The sequence below is a fragment of the Thunnus maccoyii genome, chromosome 1, assembly GCF_910596095.1.
Source record: "Thunnus maccoyii chromosome 1, fThuMac1.1, whole genome shotgun sequence".
NCBI classification, from domain to species: domain Eukaryota; kingdom Metazoa; phylum Chordata; class Actinopteri; order Scombriformes; family Scombridae; genus Thunnus; species Thunnus maccoyii.
The window spans coordinates 7762405-7781840 of NC_056533.1; the positions used below are offsets into that span (position 1 = coordinate 7762405).

Below are 19436 nucleotides of genomic sequence, written 5' to 3' on the forward strand. Positions count from 1 at the left end.
AACTGTGTTTTGGCTTTCAGGCAGGAGACGTTAATGTTAGAAAGTCTTTCCAGTGGGCTAACATGCTGAGATAAATGGATTATGAGTCCATGTGAAGTTTGTTTATTAGCATGTAAGGTCACAAAACTTCTCACCTGTTTGTACTAAAGCACTTAAAGTGTGTTAACACCCTGAGAGATTTCCTATGTTTTGCACAAAGAAACTCTTATTCACAGCTAGCCCACTCATTGACAAGTGCACACAATCCTAGAGATTAGGCCATTGCATTGATTATTCCCTAACAATGTCTAAAGGAGAGATCTGAGGTCCAGAGCTGTCTTGTCATGAAACAGGGCTGAGGTGAAAGCAATGAACAGGGGAGGAGACCTGTGTGCTAATCCCACAATCAACGGCGTCCCCACAGAGGGGTTTAGCATAAAAGAAAAAGCTGTAGCACTGCGCCAGTCACCCAACAGAAACCCCAGGTCATCTGGCAGGGGTTTCAACACCCAAATCACAGCAGCTCAGTTGAGCAGATTAAAGTCAATGTTTCCTTTCTTTCTCTTCTCTCCTGTGTTTTCTTGGTGTCTTTTATAGTCTCACATTCAACGCTGACATTACATAAGAAGGGGCTAATGGGTCTGTCATAAAGGGAGGTAATGAAGTAGATGGTATCCATGTTCGGTTGGTTTGTCATTTGAGACGCTCCTAAGATAAACCCTCAGGCCTTGAAGCTGTTTTGATGTGGAAATTGCAGCTTTTCTGCAGTGAACATTACATGTGTCAATGCAAATCACTTAAATCACTGATTAACAATAATGGATGGTACTTTCAAATGCCAACTGTCTGTATGGGTATATGAAATTATAGAGGGAAAAGGTGAATGTATGTCCAAACAATATGAGTCGAACATACAATTTCACATCTACAAAATGGATCAAACTGTATAAACAATAGCTAGGATATCGTTGAGGCAATTACGGTATGACTTCTCATACTGCACTGTCATACTGCTTGTCATACTGCTGCACACTGTCAATGCCTGTGTGACTTAGGAAAAGGGGAATTAATGTATAATTCATGTACAAATAAACCTTTCAATACACAGACAAATTTGTACCGGCATCACCATGGTAAAAGATTGACACAATGGGTACGAGTACCTCCCTCATGAGTGCACTTTCTGACAAACGTTCTCCTGCTTTTCCAATTATAATGACTTTGGATCCAGTGCTGCAGTGGATGTCAAATAATATCTCAGTGGCTCATCTCCTCTCCAGAGATTCGTTGCTGGTGTAAATAAGGCTTGTTTCGGGACATTCCACCACACTGTTGTGTGTTTGGTGTTGTGGTTGCAGTTATAGCCAGAGAATACACTGTAATAAATTGCTGTAAAAATACAGCCAAATTCTAACAGTAAGGTACTGTTCTTTCTGAATATGGTAAAATACTGTAAATTTTGATGCTTTTTGGAGCCAGAACCAAGAACGGACATTAACAGTAGGCTACTGTAAGATTTTACGGTAAAATACTATTTTAATTTTTGCCGCTGCAAAAGGGGCAGAAGCCACATGCAACCTGACGACATGACATCATATAATTACTGTTCATCTTCCTTTGTGGAATCAAATCAAAAGGTCTGTAACATCATACTGAGAAAATAAAACTACATTTGTTTATCTGGTTATCCAATTAGTGACCATGTTTAATTTTTGCTAACTAAAATTGGTATAATACTAGCAAGCACCTGGCAGGCACAAGAGAGCATTTAGTGTTCTTCAGCTGGTGGAAGTTTGAATTACAAGTATTTAAACATTATTTTCACTGCTGCTTGTAAGTCTAGTTTAAAGATTATATTTGGATGACTGTTCTTGAACTACACATCAGTGAATGCTAATGTTAGTCCCACCTGGTCTATACCTACACCTTGTTTGTCCCACTTGTATTTCATAATTGATAATAGCCTACTATCCAAAGCACATAACAATTGAAGTTTATTTAAATATGTAGGAAAGTTGATTAAGATATGTTTGCTGCTGAGCCCCGAAAGACAGAGTGATTATATTGGTTACCTTAGCTCAACACAAGTGTGTTGCTAAGCTGTAGGTTGCTGCAAATATACTGTAGTTTGTTGCCAAGCTGTACTAAAACCTGGGACATAATAGGTGATTTGTTACATGTTGTTTTCAGGTACTTCAATTCTGATTAATCCTGAGAGGGGAATAGAGGCCAGCCAGGGAAAGTAATGCCAAGAAAACAAACAAGCTCACAGTGAATCCTTGTCACCACTCTTCTGAAGAACTTTACATCACTTCATAAAGGGAAGTTAGTTGTCCTTCTTGTGTAAAATGTTTCTCTCTCCCATTCAATTATATCATTTCTCTTTCTCTCTCTATCTCTCTTTGCTTGATTTTCATTCTTGTATCTTTCTCACTCAGTGAGCTGTGAGTCTGGAAGCCTGATGCCAACCTTCTGCCAATTATAACAGATGACATTTGAAGGCATTACAAATTATGTTTCCTGCAATCTGTTTATTTGTGCTGTTTATTTTTTTAAACAGTAGTTTGCAAAGCAGTTGCTGTTCAGGCTCAAGATATTATAATTAACAGGTTTAGATTGACCTTTGAAAGGGCATGGACCATGAGAATTATTTTTTCGAACACATATTTGAATGTACTTGGTGTATTTAAAGGCCTTTGAATAAATGTTCACTTCCCCAAAGCTGTCACTTGTCTCATCCTCTTTTGTGCTAGATGTTAAGGGTTATGTGTTTTTAAATGTAAAACTGAGCTAATCTCATTACTGGACCATTAAGATTGGAGACACATTGTTTACAGTATATGTCTGCAATTTATAGTTGTTTTCTTAATATGAATAAGAAGGTTGTTTCCTCTAACAATTACAGTAAGAAACTGTTCATGTAGACAACAATAGCAACACTAAAAATAGAGTATATTACACCAGGCCTGGCTACAGCATCAAACTCTAAACCTCACAATCTGCTGCAGAATACTGTAATATTTTTTACTGTAATTAACTGTTAAAGTAAATTACAGTAGTAATACTGTAAAAAAAAAAAAAAAAAAAAAAGGTAAAATACTGGCAACTATAGCTGCCAGTAGTTTACTGTCATTTTACAGGGAAATATTTACACAGTGTATATTGTTTTTTTTTTTTTTTTTTTGGGGGGGGGGGGGGGGGGGGGGGAGGGGGGGGGGGTAATTTGGTTGTTTTTTCCCCAATAACCACATTATTTTCTTTAAAAATGCATTTTCTGACTCTAGATTCTTGAATGTTTGTAGAAAAGAGTGTAGAGAATGTTGTGTGTGTAGCTGTTATACCATTAGACTAAGATTTGTCTCTACTAGTATCCATCTCTTTAACACTCTGCCAGATGCACCTCTTTTTTCTGATTTCCATCGAGCTTTCTCTTTATCCAATTTTGTCCTCCACTGTCTTCATCCAAACCTGAAAATAACATTTATATACTACTAATTTGAAAGAGCAAATACATTTAGGAATGAATGTAATGTCTACCAAATTTTGATTTTAATCAACATAATTAGAAAATGTTTTTAATGAACATATCTGCAAAGTGTTCATACAAAAAGTTTTTGTAAAACATTCACTGTCAACATATTTAATTTGTTTTCTCTAATGATGATAGTGAATGATGATAATGAATCCTGATGACTTTGTTGTCATCCTACCTGCCCCCTACTGCTACCTTGAGGGTTTCATTTCAGTTGGTTACATAAATGTCACAATGATTATTGGATGGATTGCCATTAAGTTTGGTACAGATATCCATGGTGCCCAGAGGATAAATCCCAATGACTTTGGTGATACCAACTTTTCATTTAGTGCTACCAGCTCTTATCCAGTGAATACATCAAAATCTACTAGATGGACTGACCCAGAGTTTTGCACAAACATTGATGGTCCCCAAAGAATGAATCCTATTGACTTTGGTGATCTCCTGATTTTTCACCTGGTGCCTCAGCTTTTGCCCATCAGTGTATCCTTCTGAGGTGAGAGTCACAGCCTCAAACTAGTTAGTGCTGATGAAATGCAGCCCTGACACATGAATGGAAGTTGAAATGTAAGAGCAAACTGGGTGATTACAGTGTTGCTTAGGACAAAAGCAGATCTGCATCAGGCATTGTAATGAGTCTCATCACCAGAAAAGGCACAGCATGGGGGACGAGGCGAAGTAGAAATCACAGTTTGGAGCCAGAGACAGATCCAATTCCCTTACCCTGTGTAATTACTGAGGATCAGGCTTTATCAGTGGCAGACATCAGCCCTGGGATCTCAGCGAAAATGAGCAAAGAAATGTTCAAGGGAAGCAAGAGGAGGGCGGAGAGAGCACTCTCAAAAACTGTCGGCTAATGTTGAATGAGGGATTATCAGGTGTACGTCAAATATCGCGCTTCAAACAGAGCGGATAGTTAAGCCCTGAGAATTAAAGGGAGGCTGTGTAGTCCGCAGGCCCTTATCTTTTGTCATATGGGTTTTCTCAGAAGGACTGCTTTGATTGTAAGCTAAGGGTTGTCCAAATGCTTGTATTTTTCTTTTTTTTTTTTGTAAAGTTGATGAGATACAGTGGATCAAAGGATCACACGAGGAAGATATTCAAATGCAACATACTTCTGAGAGATTCTTGATAATATTACCTTGCTCACATGAATTTAAAGTTAAATAACTTCTAATATTCACCAAAAAGGATACTTAACAAATTATCAAACATGATTATACATCATTGCAATAAATGGCACAATACCACAACTCATAATTAGTCATGCTGTATTTGTGGCTTTCATGAGCCAGTTTCACTGATACTGAAACTAATTGGCTGTTCAAATTGTGTGAGGCAAGTGGCAGCAACAGACTATGAAGAATAGAGGAGTGGCCATGGATTTCACTACAAGGCAATGAAAAGCCTATGCAAAGCACTGAATCAGCAGATTGTCCCCAGTCTAACTAATCACTAGTCTCTCTTAAGCATACAGAACCATGGGGCTTGAGAGCATTTCACAGCAGCCAAATGAATGCATTAATGAATATTACATTTTCTGAGCTATCAGGGGTTGTGTCTGGCTGTTACACCAGGATAGATATCTGATGTCTTGGAAAGTTGTCCTTGGCTGTGTGATGGAGCTTGTGAATCATCAAAGTAACATCCAAAGCAGGTTCCATTAATGCAGGTGATCTAAGGTTTCCTACATCATAGGTGGATGCTATAATCATTTAAATGAGCAACTCCTCCAATAAAAAAAGTCAGTGTCAGGCTACATGGTAGAAGGTAAATCCTGTAAATAGCCAACGTAGCTTATATATAAGTTATATTACAAGGCCCTTTAGGGATGCTCTTAATTCTCCTTGTTTGCAGGAGGGTTGTTTTAAAGCTGAGATAATACTATTGATTGTGGTTTGCAATGATAAAGTCAATCAACAAAATCAACATACGTCTAATAGATATTATCTAGTCATGTCTTGAAGAGAGTGAATTCAAAACTCACATACAGGCTGAGCATATGTTTGTTTACAGACGTTACTGCATATTTTTCTATAATAAGACTATTAAGTCTATCTGTAAGGGAATAGCCAAAATTTTCACGAATATCTCCAGGCAGCACACACACCAGTTTATAAAAATCTATAACTTCCAAAGGCAAAATCATTTTAAGATCTTGCTCGCTTTTTGTCAAGCCAATTTCCTTCACAGGTATATTTGCTTTCAGAGAGTGCAAAATGTATGCGATAGGGGGCAGTGGGGCATTTGCTAGAAATACGCAGGTTAATAAGAAAGGATATGCGAGTAAGGGAATAGAAAATAGGCAATAAGCTACAGAATCATGAAAGAGCATGTCCATGTTATACAGTAGCAGCACAGTTATGGTGTGGTGTGCAACTTGACAATATGAACCTGCCAAGATTAGATATAGATGCACTTTTATTAAGGATGATATTCCATCAATTTCACAACCCTCACAACCTTATCCCCTCCAAACTGTGTTACATGGTAACACATTTGTTTGCAGTAGCAAATTATGTTTGGGGGAAAATGTTAACTGTGCAGGTTAATGTTTCTACTGTATTTGTTTTAGGACTGATATTGTGTGTATCCACTACAGTTTCACTGTCACAGTTTTTCATTTGGTTATTTGATAAATATCTGAAATGGTAGCACAAGTATGGTATACATAGGTCAAGCAAACAAAACTTTTAGTTAGTTTGGAAAAGACTGAAAGAGTGAAAATGTTACTGCAAACTACTGACAAAAATGGAATAAACATGGTGTATAAATCTAACCACCCTCCCACACAAACCCCCACACCTTTATTCTGTGTGTATGGACCTGATCACTTGTGCAGAAATACATACAAACTAAATTTGTGGGAGATATGTGGAGTGGGGCAATATGGCAAAAAAATATGAAAGCTTGGAGACGATTCATGATTTGAATCGTTTTTATCTTTCATTTTTTTCCTGAAAAATGCAGGAAGGATTAAACATGATCTAAACATAATATTTGAAGGCTTGCATTGGCAAATTGTTGAGCAAGAATAAGCACAGACATCCACTTCAGCACAGACAGAGCAGAAAATCAGTCCACTCACTAATTCATCTGCTCCTGCTGATGTACATTGCAACTGTAGGCACTGGCCCAAAAACAAATGTTGTTACAGAGTGCAGTTTGAGATGGGTTGTTTCTACAAATGTTTAATGTTTAAACACTGCTCACGATATTTTAAATATAAAGCATATCACTTCCTGTGAAGCCAGAGGATTTTCCCAGCACAGAGGAACCATTTCATAGTTTCACATCATTTATCAACATGCACATGTTAATAGAGTAGCACAGTTATTTTTATGAGAAAAAGGTTTTGCTTGATTGTTACATATTTTATTTGTACTACATTATTTACGAAGCAGCCTATTATTAACATTGTTTCTTCTCTTTGTCCTGGAGGGTTTGAGTATTCCAAACATTCACCACCCGCTGACCCACAACTGGGAAGTCCACTGTGCCAGAGAATATCAATTTTAACATGACTGTGAATGTATTGCCTCCTGGAAAGCAGAAAAATTTAATCCAGCTGCGTGTGCATGTGTGATTTGTGCATGTTGCTGCACAGCCTGTACCATAACGCCCGAGTTCTTTTCTGCGTTTCCAGTTGTCTTGTAACCATTCATTTCCCCTCTGTAATGGAAAGCCATGCTAATGAATATGAATTGAAACATCTGCAATTTCATTCCTGCCTCATATTGTCCTTTTGTTTTTCTCCTCCTGGCAGTGACAACATTTCCTCCAGCTCTTGGTTTACTGCCATGAAGCGCGGTCTGGTGCGCTGGGGGGTTTCATATGCTGAGAAGGTCACGTCTCCTGGCGATGGCTTTCATTGTCCTTCAGCGGCTCCTCTGACACTAATCTAGATGCATCAGTTTTAACTGCATGCCACCATTGCAACATGCATCCACAGAGATCAATCAATCCATTCTGTAATTTCATCAGGACTCTCTCCCGCTCTTCTACACCTAGCCCCCCCCCCACCCCCCCTCCCCCACATCACCCTCCCAAAGCGTGAGACAGACCATTCATCAACATTCCCATTGAGCATGGGTATTTAAAAATTGTTTTTAGAATGCATTGGCTGGGACTCCACGAAGGGTATGTGACACAACGGTGGTCAATGGATTTATAATGACTGTGAGTAAAGCCGTGTCATAAATATCACTCCACCTCTCCTCGCTACGTGATAGGTTATTCTTTTAGCCATGTGAATCCAATAAATCAAACAGTGGGACTAAATTGCTGAACATAGTATGACATACAATAAAATATACAACATGCACACCTTTAGCTAACAAATTAAAAGGCACAGTCTGCTTGTCAGAGGTGTGCCTGGTTTTGTACAAACTCACATCTCTTGGAAATATGCTGATTTTTGTGTCCTCTTTGTTTCCCTCCATAGCTCTCCCCTCCCTCCCTTTTTGTCATGTGAAGCACACAGACCAGATTTTCTGCATGTTTACCAATGACAAATGGAGGACACTGGTCTTTAGGGGCATGAGAGGAGGAATCAGGTAGACTGAGGAGGCTGCGGGCCTATAAGCTCCAGCGGCTTTAAGCCCAGGGGCCACCGGCTGAGGAGAGCTGTGATAAGTCTGGGCCGAAGAATGAATATGATCACACGGGACAAGCAGGAGGGAGACAATTGCTGTATTGTTTTCTCCAGCCTGCTGTTGCATCACAATACACATTCCCACTGCACACTTCATGAAAATGGATTTAGCTGTGGAAAAGGACATTTCAAGTCTTGCATCTTGTTAGAAAGAAACTTTGGTGTCCAATACACCTGAATGACTGATGGGGGTCATGAGCACAGATGTGGTATCTTAAAAAGACAAAATATTATGAATGTTTCAAGAAAAAGGTAAAGATTTAGTAGTGAAATCACCACTGCAATCGCTTCAACAAAGAGCTTATATATTAGGTTTAATAACAATTAGCAGCATTTTTTCAGCTATGAAAGAGGTTGTGCAATCAGCACTTTGATATTAGTCTTTTCAAAGTACCCTGAGGCAATGAACAAAGCTTTAAGAGAGGGGGCAAGTGAGGGCAAATGATCTGTGTCTATAATACAGTTAAATCAGTTAAAAATATTTTCTTCAGTAATGAGGGATGTCAGAGCAGAAGGTCCTGACTTTTAAGTGGAAGTTTGCATTCACATCTAAGTTCAGCAGCAGTGCTTTCAGCAAATGCCTAACCCCCGAACAGCACTATTTGAGAAATAAATGACTGCAAATGATGCTTATTTGGAGTGAGGTATATGCATATACCAGAGGTCAGAAGCAAATAAAAAAACACTTATATTTTCCTTGCACTGTCCTCTGCAACATTTATTTGGAAACCTGTGCTCATTTCTAGTTCTATATTTTTATTCTTGGACTCCACCAGAGTAGCTTTGCATGATTCACAGTTCAATCATATTGGCATTTGTGTAGCCCCTCAGTTCAGCCTCTGTCTCTTAACAGGCAGTTTTAGCTCTTGTCTCTTTGAGGCTACCCTGCCAATTAGCCCACTCTGTTCTGATTGGCCAGCTTTCCTGAAGCCTAAGAGGAGCAGCCATATCAGAGTCATGTTAAGTTACTGCTGATGCTTCACTGCTTCAAATTAAAAGCTTTTAAATGACTAAATAACGCAAGACTTTAATTGTCAAGAATTTACAGGAGATTAAATGCTTTCCTCACTGAATTAGCAGAACTTCTTTAGCAGCACAACAAGATAGCTAGCTATTCGTTCAGTGGATAAGTTAGAAATAATGCAGGGAGGAATAGTACAAGCAGAAACAGTCACAGTGATGATGATTGATAAAGAGTTGCAGATGACCAGCATGCCTCCAACAGGTAAACCGCTTATTTTACATTGCTGTGCAATGGAAAAACACTCACAGCATGCCAGCTCGACTCAAGTTATGGCTCAGCGTGACTACTCCCAAAACAATGGAAAAATGCTATGATGTAAGCAGAGTAGAGCAGTGAACCCAGGCACTGTGCATGGAGCAGATGACCATATAAAGAAATCCGTCACGAGCCAATGTCAGCTTGGGCTAAAAGTAGAAAAAAACATCGGAAACCAAGCATTCAGAGCAGTCTGAAACTGGTTCTTTTTGCTCACAGGGATTACTTCTACATATGTTTACCTCATTATTTTACACTTTGGCCACGTTTAATATGAACATCCGACACTGTAACATTATATATATATGACTGAAGCTAGGGAAAAGCATAATAGGCCCCCTTTAATGTTCATTACTTTGTAGAGCATTGCTGTGGATACTTACATACTTGTCATGGAAATTCTCAGCCTTTAAGGAGTATTTTTGTCCTTGGACAAAAATGCCCATTTTCAGGTGGCAGAAATGGCTGGCTGTGCACACACCAGATTTCTTCCCACTGCTGCCATACTAGAAACTTTGTTTCTTCACTGTGCGCTCAAACTTTTCAAACACATCAGGTCACTTGTGATTTCCCATTCCCCCATTTCAATCTAACAAAGCCCACCTCCTCTGTTTCCTGTACTATTTTCTACAGCAGTCATGTCTCCACCACAATTCCTTAGCTTAATTGCTTGTCTGCTCAGATTGTTACATGTTGATTTAGAGACTGATTACGAAATAGTAATAGATGGATAGAGTAGAATAGAGAGAATTAGAATGGGAGTATGTAATTTACTTGCACACCTGTGGACACTGAGACACATCACTGAATAGTTGTGAATGTGTGAATGATATTGGAAATAATTCATCACAAACAAAAACTACTGTCTAAAGAGGCCATGCACCAGATATATCATTATGACCAGAAATAATAACCTCTGTCCAGTTGAGTTTATCAAAAATGTTTTCACTGGTGATGAGCTACAAAATGGGAATTATTTTGTTAAGTAGACAGGGCTATTTTACATGCAAGTGCAAAGTTGGTGGAAGCAGAAATCCAGACTCAAGTCCTTGATTTACATCAAGTACCAATAGCAGGCCACATAAGTTTTCACTTATCCAGTGAAATATTTCAACATCTACTAAATCGACTGGCACAAAATGTGGTACACATTCATGGTTCCGAGATGATGGATCCTACTGACTTTGGTGATACTATGAGGATCATGTTTGTGGTGTTATGGGAAACGTCTCAATAATTATTGGATGGATTGCCATGAAATTTAGTTCACACATTCATGTCCCCCACAGGCTGCATGGTAACATCTAGCGGCACCAGCAGGTAACAATTTTAATTTGTCCACTACTTTGGTTTATGACCAAATACCTGCAAAACTAAAAACATGTCCATTAGCTTTAGTTGTATTTAGTTTTTTCTAGCAAATTAGCATATGACAGCATGCTAACATGCAAAACTACATTCAACATGCTAAACATCAGCATGTTAGTATTGTAGTTGTGAGCATGTTGTTAACATTAGCATTTTGCTCAAAGCACCACTGTGCCTGAGTGCAGCCTCACTGAGCTGCTAGCATAGCTATAGACTCTTAGTCTTGTCTGCAATATTTGCAATATTTGAAAAATACAAGGGGCTATTTTGTGTGAGTGCAAAGCTGGTAGAGGCACAAATCCAGACTCAATGCCATGTTGGCTGCAAGCCAATCTTCATTGCATTTGCGTGTCATTGTTTTGTTTTTGTTTTATTTGTTTTTTGCACTTAAAATGAAAGTATTTCATGCTGATCAGGGTAGAGTGGCACAACTTGGGTTGTGTTATGGAAATTCGGGATGCAGTACAATGTTGGTATTCATTTTGGCAAAAATTGTACCTGCGTCTCCTCTTGCTCAGACCGTCTCTTACTGGAAATGCAAAGACACTGATAATGTCATCAATACAATCCAACAATCCAGTCCTGCTGCTTACAGGATATATGCAGTCCTCACTTTCAGTTATTTATATCCCTGTTGCCATCAGACAGCAGCAGGACTGGTATGTGTGTTCCATCTGCAGTCTCTGATGTAAGGGATGTGCTGTACATGACCACCAGCATGGGGACCAGCGTCAGGCTCTAACAAGGTAAGTGCACTCCAGATTGGCAACTTACAGTGCAAATCATTAGAAGAGGTGTCCTTAAAGTATTTCAGGTCATTTTCTTTACTCAATTCAAGATCCAAACACAAATTTCTCTTTTTGAGGGGCTCTCTCTCAATTTATGCAATCATGGAAACAGCATGTTAAGTAGGCAATTGCATTTGTGGCAGAGGCACACTCAAAGACAGTGATGTGGTGGGGAAAAAACCTCTCCCTGACCAGAGTTTTACGGTGGAGGGCAGAAGCAGCAGCCAGATGGGCCACTCTTTTCTCTTTCTCTTGAGTGCCTCTCTAGTGGTAGGAATTGTCACATAAATTCTCTTCTTTTCCCGTCCATAAAGAGTTCTTTTTTTCACCTTGATGAAACATCAAGAGGTAAAGAGGTGAAAGAGAATTCATAAAGACAGGGAGAGACAACCACAAACTGAGGAGAATTTGCACATTGTGACACAAACATTGCATATTAAAAACTTGAAGGATTTTGAGTTGGAACAAGGAATTGCAGGGCAGAAAAATCTATTTTCCCTTCATAAGAATTGGTCCTGTGTTTCCTTGTAGCTAAAGCAGGTAGGAAAGGAAGCTCTGCAACTTCTCTCTTAGCATTTCAGTTAATTCCACTAGCTCTTGTCATGGCTGCCATTGTCATCTTCCAGGTGAGTTCTCTCAGTTTAGAACCACTAATCAAAAAAGACTTGCACCCCGTTTCTTTCTGATACTCACTTGATTAGCTAATCTTCAGCAGCGGTGTTCCCTCCAGGTCTGCAGCATTTGCACAGGGAAATACTGGTCCTCCCACAGTCTTCCCAGGGGCCTCCTGTCTCCCTTTGTGGGGCACTCGTTCCTCCCTGCTGCTCCACATTTACTCATAGGTGTTACAGTAGTGGTATTGTTAACTTCCTGTGATTGAAAATGACTACTGAATTTATAACCTGAGTGCAACCCTTTAGTGTACCAAATGCATATACCCATATATTAGACTCAACTTGACTGCCAATACTGATACCAGCTTGTACATACTCACTGCCCTCGACATCCTGCACATGCTTATCTACTGCCCGTTCATGTACCAGAGTCAGACAGTAGATGGTAGACTCTTTGCTTGTTAGCCTGTTAGCCTGTAGACAGTAGACTCTGTGCTTGTTAACCTGTTAGCTTGTTAGCCTATAGACACACTCAGTGCTAGTTAGCCTTTTGGCCTGTAGACAAGTAGATTACGGTGACCAGATGTCTCAATTTGTCTGGGATTGCCCTGGTTTCAAGCTGGGTGCCCTGAGTCCCAATATCTGTAAAACACTAAAATGTCCCAGTTTTCACCACAATTAAACTAATAATTACAGTATTATACTGGTTTTTAGTGCTTACATAGATATCCGGTTCTGTTCCACTTATTATTACCTAACCCAATATAAAAACAAACGATGCACCATGTGTCTGAATTCAACACTGATTTGTCTGTATGTGTGTCAGTCAATCAATGTGTCGTTGTCAAGGCTGTTGCTAGCCTTTGACTATTGCAGCTCTTTCTGACAGAACCTGTCAGTATGCTAACGGTTAGCTGTCATGCTAAAGAAAGAGCAGGTCTTTTCTAAAGACCTCCAGGAGGCTTACTCCTTCCTTTGCAAAGTGAAGCAAGGAAAATGTTGCATTCTACACACACTGCAAGAGTACGTTTTCGGTCGCACACGGTGGAAATGCTGATATTATATTAAGACGGCCAAACATTAGCAGTGGTTTCCCTGAGAGCTGAGCTCCAAAAAAGAAACTCTAACTACGAAGAAAGACTGCAAAGTATAAAGTGCCCAGCAATTTTCTTAAAGGTAACTTTCTTTAAAGGCTCTTTCTCAGTTTTTGTTATCAACTAGGTGCAATTATGATTTAATGATTTGACCAGGGTTGCCAACTTTGGGTACCTGGCTGGAGTGAGATTTTGATGCCATGTGCTTAATCATGCATATGTGCACGCACACATGCACTTAATTTACGTGCACATGTTTGGACTCAATTGACTATCAGGCTTTAAAACTGTATGCAGTTTACACATGTGGTGGGAGCGGGAGCTTTGGTCGAAGATTTAAGGATATAGCCTGACTACACCACAATAGTAGACATATAGTAATCCAGTAAAGGGCACACAGGTTCGATCACTAATGAAAGTCAAAGATGTGTTCTTTCCAATATCAAATCTACAATGTTTATTAGAATGTTCACAGTTTATATACATTAGTGTTCTTCACTATTTTTTTTCATGGGTGCTGCACTGGCAGGACAGACAGCCACACTAACTATGAAGTAAATCTGCCTACTTATTTGTCATTCCACAACATACAATATGTAATGCAGGAAATACAATCCGAATTAAAAATAGGCTTACCTTAAAGCTAGAGTATCTAATGTATTTTAGAAGCATTTTTGTTATATTTGTTGAAATTCTCTGTACATCCTAACAGCAATCAATAAATCAAATGAAAATCCAGTATCTGTGACTGTTGCAGGCCTGTAATAATCCCATCCAATCATTTCATTTGGGCCAAATAAAATGATTAGATGGGCTACCTGCCTGTCAGCGTACCAACCTGCCTACCTGCGCACACTCTGCCTGTGCACTCACTGCGCATGACCGGAGCATGGATGTATAATCAGAGCTGGATAAGGCTCTGCCACTCAGCCTTACAGCCAATTTTTCTCAGTGGTCACTTGCAGTATTGCAGCGAAAAATCCCCCTACGGCCCATAAAGCATTTTCCCCATAGACCACCTTTGTAAAAGAGATGTTTGTTTGTTAATTCAGTGGACCACACAATACGGAGCAAACCGGGAAGCTAGAAACTTTTTCTGGCATATGCGCCAGCCGAGCAATTCCTATAGGACTGAATGAATGCCATTTTTAGTCCAGTATCCAGGTCTTATAATACATCCATAGACTGGAGTCTTCCACAAGGCTAGGCAGACAAAACAGAAAGTTTGGAGGCCAGACGAGCATTTGGATGCCGATGGATAGGAAGTAACGAAACTGCATGAAGCGCAGAAGAAGAGAAAAAAAAGACTAAGATATCAACAGAAACCAGAATGAAAAGCAAAATGCCATCATCAGAATTTGCCTGGAGTGCAGGGGAAAATCAACAGTGCATAATCTTAAGAACAGCACCGGAGCAAAAGACTTTCAATGGAAGTGAACTTGGCTCCCAGAAGTGAAAAGCAGTGATAGATTTTTATGCATCACTGTAGCTTCAGGTCGGATACTGAGCCATTTCTGTGCCTTGGTGCTGCTCTTCACTCTGGGACTCAGTTTGGACTTCAGCTCTCTGATGGACTGGTGACTGAGGAGGCTCTGGAGGTGGACAATGAAAGACATGCGATATCACTCAAATTCAAGCAGGGAGGTAGGACCCTCAGATGGTCCTGTTTACTGTTTTCTGAAGGTTGTGCCTTGAGAGGAAGTTGAATGTGTGTGAGTGAGTGAGTGCAGGACTTAGGACAGAGAGCAAAGGAGGAGAGAGCTGCAGCAGGAGGGCTGTATTTTCAATTTTGAATCAGTTCTTTACTTTCTCCTTGTTTTTCTGCAATTTTTCCTCACTTCTGTCTCCTCTCTCCTGATTCCTTCACTCACTCTGAAAATATAAAAAGCCTTTCTTTAAAAATCTGAGTGAGTATAAAGCAGAACTTTAACTTGTATGGTGTTAATTACAGAAATTGTGGACAAAAAACACAGTGGGGATGCAACAGCAGTCAAGCTATCCAAACTATGAAGCTAATGTTACATTAACATTGCTGTAAAGTGGAGTAAAGCAGCAACACAAGATAAACTGGATGGTTAAAACACTAATGTCAATATAAAAAATTTTAGCTCCACTTTTTGCTGTAAAGTTTTTGCTAGCTACTTTGTGGTCCTTTGTCTGACATTGTTATTTGATGCTGCACATGTCAGTTAATGTCATATATGATCCTCTGAACTCTGATTCATTCGTCTGTCTCATGAAAGCAGCTTCAGTCTGCCTGCTAGCTTCAGCTTCAAGGGTTTGTTTGATTTAAACACCTGCATAGCAGGAGTGGGTGGTGGACTGTTGGTAGCTCCTTGTTAATAGTAACAGCTGTTTCCGTGTCTCATACAAGGATACAATGTTCAAACGGAAAACAAAACGAGTGCTCCTAAAAGATAGATCAGAAACTGCGGTGGGAATTGTTTGGGCAGTGTGAGAGCGTGAGACTAAAGGTGAAAGCGTGTGTCATATGCCAGAAGCATGAGAGTTGGCAACCCTGGATTTGACGTTTTAGTCTTTAGTCGTTTTAGTCAGTAGGTGTGTAAGCGCTGAAATAATTGTCCCCCATCCTAATGAAAACGCCTATGTTGCATGCATAAGCACATATATGTGCACGTGCATGAACGTATGGTACACTCAAGAGTCCCAGTTTGGGGGTTCGAAAATATGATCACCCTAAGTTAGACTCAGTGCTTGTCAGTCTGTTAGCTAGTTAGCTTGTAGACAGTTCCTCAGTGCTCACTAGCCTGTTAGCTGCAGTTCGTTTGATATGATAGTTAGACTAGTTTAGTGCCCGTTAATAATTGTTTTGCATTTTGATTGAAATTTCTTAATTTTCTCCAGATCATGTCTTACTTTGTCATGATACAATTCGAGTTGCTTTGTTTCTTTATTTACAGCATCAATACAATTATCACTTAAAGTAAATATAAAATCAAATTGATTTTATGAATTATCAGCCTTATTAAGCATACAGCCTAATGTTTTTGGAGGATAATGGAGCATAAATGTATTTACTACCACTTGATACACACATCTGGTTAGAGAGTCCTGCATTATAGTGGCCTGAGAGGTGTGCAACATCCAGTACTGAAAAACTTGAAATATTTTTAAATACTGGATACATTTAGAAGTCCCCACTTGAGTGTACTGAGACAACTCAAAGACTCGAACATCCCACCACTACTTTAGGATAGTTGTGGTGAGTTTTAAAAGCATAACTTGAGCATACAACATTATTAAATAACATAACAAAAGAAAATAACACTGCAACCGTGTAGTCCAAAAATAATGATCAAAAGGATGTGTATTTGTGTCTAATTTAGAAATAAAGGCATTGACCCAATCACCTGACCTGTTTTGCATCAGTGTCCTTGATTTTGCTGTGTATGCATGTGCATGTGTACAGCACATGGCACTGCCTAGCAATAGTTAAGTGGAGGGTGATGGGTGAAGTGAATGAAGCAATGCATGGTTCAGGATTAGCTATCAATTTTTGGATTACTATGTATGAATGATGTACATCACAGGAGATGACTTGAAGGACTTCAAAAATGTTCAATGCATACATCAGTGCTCATTTGAATACCTTCAAAGGCAATACTTTGATTAGAGAACACACTGTTGTGTGCAACACACTGCTTGTGCAACAAAAGACTGTCAAGGTGCAGTTAAAGACAAACTCAGGATAGATCAGGTTAATTATTATTACACGAATTATTGTCTGTCCTGCTACAACTCAATGCAGTTGACAATTTGTCACATGTAGACCTGATCTTTTCAATGGCTATAATATTTTATTTTACCAGTGTATCACAGGGGTCACAATGGACCCACAGTCCATTATCACCAAATTCTACAGTTCCATCAAACTCAGAGGGGGTTTTGTTTCACACTTATCTTATTTAAATGTTCTTTGTAGTGTGTTGTATACTGACCCTGATGAAGGCTACACAGCGAAATGCGTTGGTCTCATAATAAAGTTATTGTTTATACTACAAGTGTTGCTGGAGTCTTGACCCCTTCAGACTTCTTTCCTTCTTCATGCAATTGCAGTTGTGCCAGAAATCCCTACTCCATTCCATCAAACTCATGCAGATGAACAAAGATCACAATGGATTTTAACTAATGCTGCATTTGCCTGAAATACCATTCCAATAAAACACAAACTCTTTTGTGTATACCTACCTCTGGCCTGAATCCAATTTGGACTTGAAGAAAATGGGTAGGAAATCAAGATATGGTAGTGATTATCACAGATATACATGTATTTATACCCTTCTCAAACAAAAGAAAAGTTTCTGATTATCACTTCCTTGACACAGTGGCTGACAGACTGCCCTCACGAGAAAACCGACAATGTTCAAAAACTTTCTTAAAAATGACCCACATGTATGCTTTCTGTTTTTCCTTCTCTCTTGCGTTTTTAAAGAATCGGTTAAATGATGTTTCAAAGTCAATGTCATTAAATTAATTTCTATCCGTGATCGAAATGCCATTCACCAAAGCCAAGCAGCTCAGCCCAACCCTGGTCAAGAAGAGGACAGTGAAGGATGGTTGGCTAGTGGGTGTTTGACTCAAATGGACTGCACTTACATAGCGCCTTTTTACCTCAATGGACAAAGCACTTTACAATTTTTGCTTCTCATTCAAACATTCACACACACACCGTTGGCACTGGCCTGACCATCGGGAGCAATTTGGGGTTCAGTGTCTTTCTCAAGAACACTTTGACATATTGACAGGAATAGTCAGGGATTGAACTGCCAATACTGCGGTTAGTGAACAACCTGCTCTACCTCCTGAGCCACAGCCGCCCTGCCTCAAGTCACTGTGTCAATATAAATAGGGTGACTACTTGGTTAAGGTTTGGGGACGATAATCCCAAACCATAACCAAGTAGTTACCCCATAGAGGTGACAGATCAGAAAACACTCATACAATAAAGGTTGTTTTAGAAGATACTGACAGTTAACTTTTTTATGTATGTATGGAGACTTGTTGGGCTTACAGAACAATGCAGCAACCTTGACTTTATATAAGACAAACATTCAACTGGTTAACCAGTTCAGCCAAGCGCCAAGATAATTACTCTGTCTACACTATTGTCAATAATTAGGGCAACACCTGTTGGTTAGTGACAACAAATTACATTGACAGAGTCCTTGATTAAGAATATTCACACAGACTACATGTCAGCCCATTATCAAATGCTGAACACTGCTAAGCAGCAGTTGTGAGATGTACAATTATAGGCTATTGTGTGAGATGTACAATAATAGGCTCTAAATTAACACTCTCTCAACCCAGTGGGGACATGTGGTCTGAGTAGGGTTCTCCAGTGACCAATGAAACATTTTGACTAAAGCAGGAGGAAACCAATGTTTCTGTGATGTAGCTGTATGATAGTATTCCTCACTTTTCTGATATCTAGTGTGCACTACTTAAAGTTGACATTAAATTGTGTAAGATTACATCATTCTACATCGCTATTGCTATGCCATCGCTGCCAGAAGTAGTTAGGATGTTTTGACACCTGATCTGATTCTATAAAGTTCTCTACCTACTCATGTTAGACTTGACAGGATAGCCCACCAATTCTGATATTTTCAGAAATTATTGTGCTGGAAACTGTCCTTCTAATGTGGTAGCATTAGCTGAGGTGGTCACTGAGGAGTGAAATGCTAGAAGTGATTCTTTGGTCACATGTATTAGTCTTTTTTTTCGGTGAAATTATTCATCAGCAAAAGAACCATTAGGTTTTGATGAATAGTACCTTTTTGGGATTTCGTGATTAATTGATGATCAAATCCCCCAAGGCCTTGGTGGCACACTGAGCAGGTAATCACTTCTTTTCAGACAGCTCAAGGTACACCCAGGTGGCAAGGATGGGTTCCATTTTTTAAACTTCAATATAGGGAAAATGAAGACATTCACGCTGTCAAGCTGCTCCATTACAATCCTTCACTCTGCAGACCTTAACCCTCTCTTTATTAGCACTCTGATTCTCTTCTGAAGGATCCTTGGGTTGTGCTAGAAAACAGAGCTTTGTTTGGTGAGTGCTCACACAGGCAGTAGCGGAATCATTAATCCATGATGAAACA

At 39.4% G+C, this 19436-nt stretch overlaps 1 long non-coding RNA gene across 1 annotated transcript in view; it reads left to right on the forward strand.

The window, feature by feature from the left end:
- The window catches only part of LOC121900977, a 38980-nt gene extending 36280 nt beyond the window's left edge, over positions 1 to 2700 (forward strand). The window contains exon 2 of the long non-coding RNA XR_006097153.1: positions 2170 to 2700. This is a non-coding gene — a long non-coding RNA (uncharacterized LOC121900977). The remainder of the gene's footprint in view (positions 1 to 2169) is intronic.
- The last annotated feature ends 16736 nt before the right edge of the window (positions 2701 to 19436 follow it).